The 6,042-nt window shown below is 39.7% G+C and overlaps 1 long non-coding RNA gene across 1 annotated transcript; it reads left to right on the forward strand.

The window, feature by feature from the left end:
- The first annotated feature begins 574 nt into the window (after positions 1–574).
- LOC129628395 (uncharacterized) lies at positions 575–2,558 on the forward strand. Its single transcript, XR_008702811.1, has 2 exons — positions 575–1,130; positions 1,581–2,558. It is a non-coding gene; the product is annotated as an uncharacterized LOC129628395 (long non-coding RNA).
- The last annotated feature ends 3,484 nt before the right edge of the window (positions 2,559–6,042 follow it).

The raw sequence follows: 6,042 nt of genomic DNA on the forward strand, positions 1-6,042 counted from the left end.
ATTTATGTTGTTAAAATGTAAATTTTAAAAATTAAAAAATTAAATTGACAACTGCTTGACAATTCCTTTGCCATAAAACCCCCATAGGTGTAATTGGGGTAACCAGACAAAAAATTGGTTTTATGGCAAAACGGCCCCCTAGAGTGGGTCCATCTTCCGGCTCAAACTAAAAAAGTAGCGGCTTCTTATCCAGGATTGACAGCTACTTTGATATTAAAAAAAAAAAAGCAGAACATTGAATTATTTGGTAAAGAGCCATCAAAAATTGTAATTCCATATAATAAAGAACAACTTGATGTGCTTCTAATGTTTGAAAATTGGCAGATTGCTATAAGAAACTATTTTGGTCAAATTTTTGCATCGTTTACCTTCACATGTTTTGCTGAATTTTATATCCAGACATCCAGTTATTTTTCCTGTCAGATGTAAACAGTCTCCTATTCCAAATGCTCAGATAGCCTTTACTGACAGGTCAGCAAATGGTAAAGCCTCCATAGTTACTAAAAATCACCAAAAGGTTTTAGAAACACAAGAAACTTCAGCTAAAAGAGCTAAAATAACAGCAGTCATAGAGGCTTTTGCTATGTTTGCAGATGAGGAATTTAATCTTTACTCTGATTCTCAGTATGTGGTCAGGCTGTTTACACACATTGAGACTGCGGTCCTGCCTGAAAATAAAACTACCATATTTCATTTGTTAACTAAGTTATAACAACAAATTTGGAAAAAGAATAAAATATTTTTCATTGGACACATTTGGGCTCATTCCAGATTGCCTGGCCCTTTAAATGCCTTTAATGATTTAGCTGACTTGTTAACCAGAAATACAGTGGCTACTGTGATTGAGGAGGCCAGAGCCTCTCACTCACTTCATCAATACGCTACTGCCTTAAGATATCAATTCCAAATTCCCAGAGAGACTGCTCGAGAGATTGTGCATTCTTACTTACACTGCCCCACTGTTTATAATAATATACCTATGGGAGTTAATCCTCATGGTCTCAAACCTAACGTACTCTGGCAGACGGATGTAACTCATGTCTCTTCATTTGGAAAACTGTCTTTTGTTCATGTAACTGTAGATACTTTTTCTCACGTTATTATTGCAACTGCTCGCACAGGAGAGGCAGGTAAAGATGTGATACAACATCTCTTTACTTGTTTTTCATATTTGGGCCTGCCAAAAGCTCTGAAAACTGACAATGCTCCTGCTTACACTTCTAAGTCTTTTCAAAAATTTTGTATAAAGTTTCAAATTAAACATAATACAGGCATCCCTTATTACCCACAGGGACAAGCCATTGTTGAAAGAGTGCATCAAACATTAAAAATCCAAATTCAAAAACTAAAAGAAGGGGAGTTTAAGTATAGTTCTCCCCATCAAATCTTGCAACATGCTCTTTTCGTAATAAATATTTCAAATACTGATTTCAGCCAGAACTATTGCAATGCTTCGTCATTGGTGCCTGGAGCAATTAAATGCAAAACCATTAGTCAAATGGAAGGCCCTCTCAAGACAATGGAAGGGTCCTGACCCATTATTAACTATCGGTCGAGGATGTGCTTATATTTTTCCACAGAATGCAGATTCTTCAATTTAGACAGGCTGATTCGCCATGTTGCAGACCCCCAGACATCCAGTTCACCCATTGCTTCGATCACAAAAGAGGAGCCCGCCAGAAGGGGAGGCAAGATAAACATCGAGATCCCGGCGGGACCGACGGGGCTGCTGCAGCGCGAACTCCAACCAGAAAATAATTCTACTTATTCTGTTTTGGCTTGTCTACCCTCTTCTTATGTTTTTCTCTTTACCAACGATTCTAAAAAACTTAATGTACATGTGACTTTAAACTGGTGGACCCAATGTAGTGACCTGTGAACAATGTATGCTCTCATCTTGTTTAAACCCTCAATATAATGTTTGCTCCTTTGTAGTGTTACAACGTCCACCTTATCTTATAATGTAACCACTTATTGATATAACTATAGTCTTGCTGTATTACAACAACTTCAGGATTTAATGCGATTGCGACGATTTGTGGGCTTACTTATTTTAGGAATATCAGCTTTAATAACCGCAATTACTTCTGTTACTGTGGCAGCAATATCATTGACTCAACAAGTGCATACTGCCCAATATGTTGATACCATGTCTAAAAATGTTTCACTAACTCTAACAACACAGGAAGCTATAGATAGGAAATTAGAGATGAGAGTAGACGCCTTAGAAGAGGCAATAATGCATATTGGGACTGATTTACAGGCTTTAAAAGTGAAAATGGCTTTGTCTTGCCACGCTGATTACCGGTGGATATGCGTGACATCTTTAAAGGTAAATGAGACAGATTATGAATGGAAAAAAATCAAAAATCATATCTCAGGTGTTTGGAACAGCTCTGACATTGGCCTGGACTTAGGGAAACTTCATAATCAAATACAGACCCTGAAACACTCTTGACTGGATTTTACCGCAGCTAATGACTTTTTTCACACCTTCTCTAACTTTCATTTCAAGAAAAAACATTCTGTCTAATATCCTTGGATACATCGCTGCTGGTGCTTTAATTTTGCTTCTCATATTCATTCTTCCTTGTATTGTCAGGATTCTTCGGCAGAACATTCAGAAGCTCGCGACTGAGCTGCATCTGGCTGTTTTTAAGAAATAAAAAAGGGGGAGATGCTGGGAGCCGGCATATTGCATATTGAGTGAGGATCTGGAATAGCTCAACTGGAATTCTATCACTGCTGAGAGCCAGCGTGAGGCACTCCACCCATGACAAAGGTCATGAGGAAGGAGGCTCGGCATACGCAAAGGCGGGATCGAGCCTCAGGAGTCCCCCTGGAAATTCTCGAGCATCTACCCCCAAAACCAGAGTCTGCCTACTTTCTGCTTTGTGCTTTCACCTACACCTCTGACTTTACGGGGGGCTGTCTCCCACTACCTCTCTCTGAAAAAAGAGTTAGCTTACAGCTCCAGTTAATAATTCTTGGATGTGACAGTGTTTAACCTACAAACTCCTTTGGAAATCCTCTAGCCTGCCTAAATGGGTTTTTCCGGCCACATGTGATTGTTCAGAGCCTCCCAACTGTGAGAGGCAGGAGATGTTCTAAACTGCCTAAACACAGATTCCTTTGAGTAGTTAAAAGATTGATTAGAAAATGTATTGGTGAAGGGTTTTTCACTTGTTGGGCCAATGTTTGCTGCTAAGTCTCCATACTCCTTACCTACTGTGTCTTTGGCAGTGTATTGGTTGATATAATGGGTGTATAGAAATGTAAAATGCCGCTTTGTCCAATGCTTTTTGGAAGGCTGGCGCCTGACTTTGGAATAATCACCTTTAGAGAAAGATAAGTTTCTTAAAATGTTAACAGGCCTCCGGGCCAGAAGATGATGTCAATCACCTGAACTTTTGCATATGATAAGTTTGCAGGAAGAAAGCCTGGCTTGCTGCATGACTCTACCCCTTCCCCCATTATCCTCTATGCATACCTTAAGGTATAAAAACTACTTTGGAAAATAAAGTGCGGGCCTTGTTCACTGAAACTTGGTCTCCCCATGTCACTCTCTCTCCCAAATTCCAGCTGAGCGTCCATCTGGAGCGCGGATGTCCTCTGCGACCATTTATTTGCCTGGGCTTCTAAGACCCACTCGAGAAGGTGTCTAAGGTGGGGCACCTTCCGCTATTCGAGAGGGCGCCTGCGGCCTCCGTGGTCAGAGCTAACCTGGTGTCACGGGTTATATTGATTTTCCGCGTAAACCAAGCCACTCAGCTTCTTTTCTCCACTGAATTTCCTCACTGAGCTATCCTTATTCTATTACTCTTTGTATCCTTAATTAAAGTGTAATTAAGCAGTTATTCCCTGACCCTCGCCTAGCCGTCTCTCCTTCGAATACCCTGGATCAGCCGGGGCTGGTCCCCGGCAAGATACCCCATTCTCACCCACGTAGTGTTAGCCGCTCAGTTGTGTCCCACTGCTTGAGGCCCCATGGACTAGAGTCCGCCGGGCTCCTCTGTCCATGGAGGATGGCAAGAATACTGGAGTGGGTAGTCCTTTCCTTCTCCAGGGGATCTTCCCAACCTATCCACATAACCACACCCAAATCAAGGTATGGAACACTCTCACCATTCAGACAGATCTTCGTGCCCTTTCCCAGTTAGTTCCTGATGATCTCCATTCCTCAAGAGACTGCTAGATCTCTAGTAATAGACACTAGAACAGCAGCTATGACTCGAAAGGGTTTCTCAATGCATGTGAATGGACTCCTACAGAATGTACTCTTCTGGGCCGGCTTTCTTTGGCTCAGCCTAATGTTTTTAAGGTTTATCCATTTTTCCTGTGTGTACCAGTGGTTTTTTCTTTGTTATTGTTAAGAAGCAGTCCATCATATAAATATGCCACATTTTGTTTATCCATTTTTCTGTGGATTAATAGTTTGGTTGTTCACGCTTGAGGGTAATGGGAATAAAACTGCAGTGAACATTCTTATATCCTACTCCTTGTGGACATGTTTTCATTTTCTTGGATACTAGAAAAACAACTGGGTCATAAGATAAGTGGATGTTTAAGTTTTTAAGAAATGATTTCAATCATTTGATGTTTCTTTCTCTTTTTTTGGACATTTTTTTGGCCTAGCATATCATCTGTACTTTTCCACACGCACTTGGAAAAAATGTATATTCTTCAGTTTTTGAGTATAATTTCTACAAATGTCAACTGGCTTACATCTTCTTAATCTTACTGATACTTTGCTTCTCAATTACTCAGAGAAGACTGGTAAATTCCCAATGATCATTATAATTTTTTTTCTATTTCTTCCTCTAGTTCTGTCAATTTCAGCCTCACATATTTTGTAGCCCTGTAACTAGGTACATAGACATTTCAAGTTATGGGCTGTTTTTGATAATTGGCCACTTTACCCTGAAGAAGTGCTCTGATAATATTTCTCATCTTACATTCTGCTTTGTCAGATCTTAATACGGCCACATCATCTTTCTTATGCTTTGTGTTTGCATGGGTTATCATTCCTCAGCCTTTCATTGGAAAAAAGTGTATTTGTATGTAAAATTGGTTTCTTGTGGATGGCATAGAGTGGGTTTTGCTTTTATAATACATTTTAAAGGGAATTCCCCGGCAGTCCTGTGGTTCAGACTCAGTACTTTCGTTGCTGATCCCTGGTCAGGAACTAAAATCCTGTAAGCCGCAAGCATGGTGCAGCCAAAAATAAAATAAGTAAATCAAATGCTAAAAATACGTTTTGAAAAACCTCTGCCTTTAACTGGAGTGTTGAGCCCATTTATTTAATATAATTGTAAAGTTTGATGCACTGAGTTTGAGTCTACCTTTCTGTTGTTTATCTTCTGTTTGTAATCGTCTGCTCTTTGTCTCTTAGTTTTGCCTTTCCTGGAAGTCTTCTTTTAAATTACTCAAGTATCATTAAATTTTTAGTATTCCATTTTATCTCTTATATTGACCCTTAAGGTATATATTTTTGTTTTATTTATTTATTTTTAGGGGCATCTCCAGGGGTTAAAATATGCATCTTCAGTTATCACATTCTACTTTGAATTAATTTATGCAGTTTCTTGTATCATGGAAGATTTTGAAACATTATGCTTCCATCTTAACCTCTTTCAACCTATTGTGCTCTGGTCAACTGTTTCACTTCCGTATGTGATGTAAAACCCTACATAGCTATTATTTTTGCTCCTCAGAGTCAATTTTTAACAGCTCAATAGAGGTTTGCTTCACATGTTACTAGCATAAAATCCAGCTATTCTAAGTGTACAACTGAATGGTTTTTTTTTAATTAGATCTACAGAGTTGTGCAACCATTACCACAACGTAATTTCAGAAAATTTCCATAATTTCAGAAAATTTCCATCACCCCCAAAAGATCCGTTGAGCCCATTCTAGTGACTCGCCACTGCCCTCCCCTCTTCAGCCTTGCTGCCGCTTCAGTCGTGTCTGACTCTGTGCGACCCCATAGTCAGCAGCCCACCAGGCTCCCCCATCCTTGGGATTCTCCAGGCAAGAACACTG

The sequence above is a fragment of the Bubalus kerabau genome, chromosome 15 (genome assembly GCF_029407905.1).
Source record: "Bubalus kerabau isolate K-KA32 ecotype Philippines breed swamp buffalo chromosome 15, PCC_UOA_SB_1v2, whole genome shotgun sequence".
In the NCBI taxonomy this organism is placed as follows: domain Eukaryota; kingdom Metazoa; phylum Chordata; class Mammalia; order Artiodactyla; family Bovidae; genus Bubalus; species Bubalus kerabau.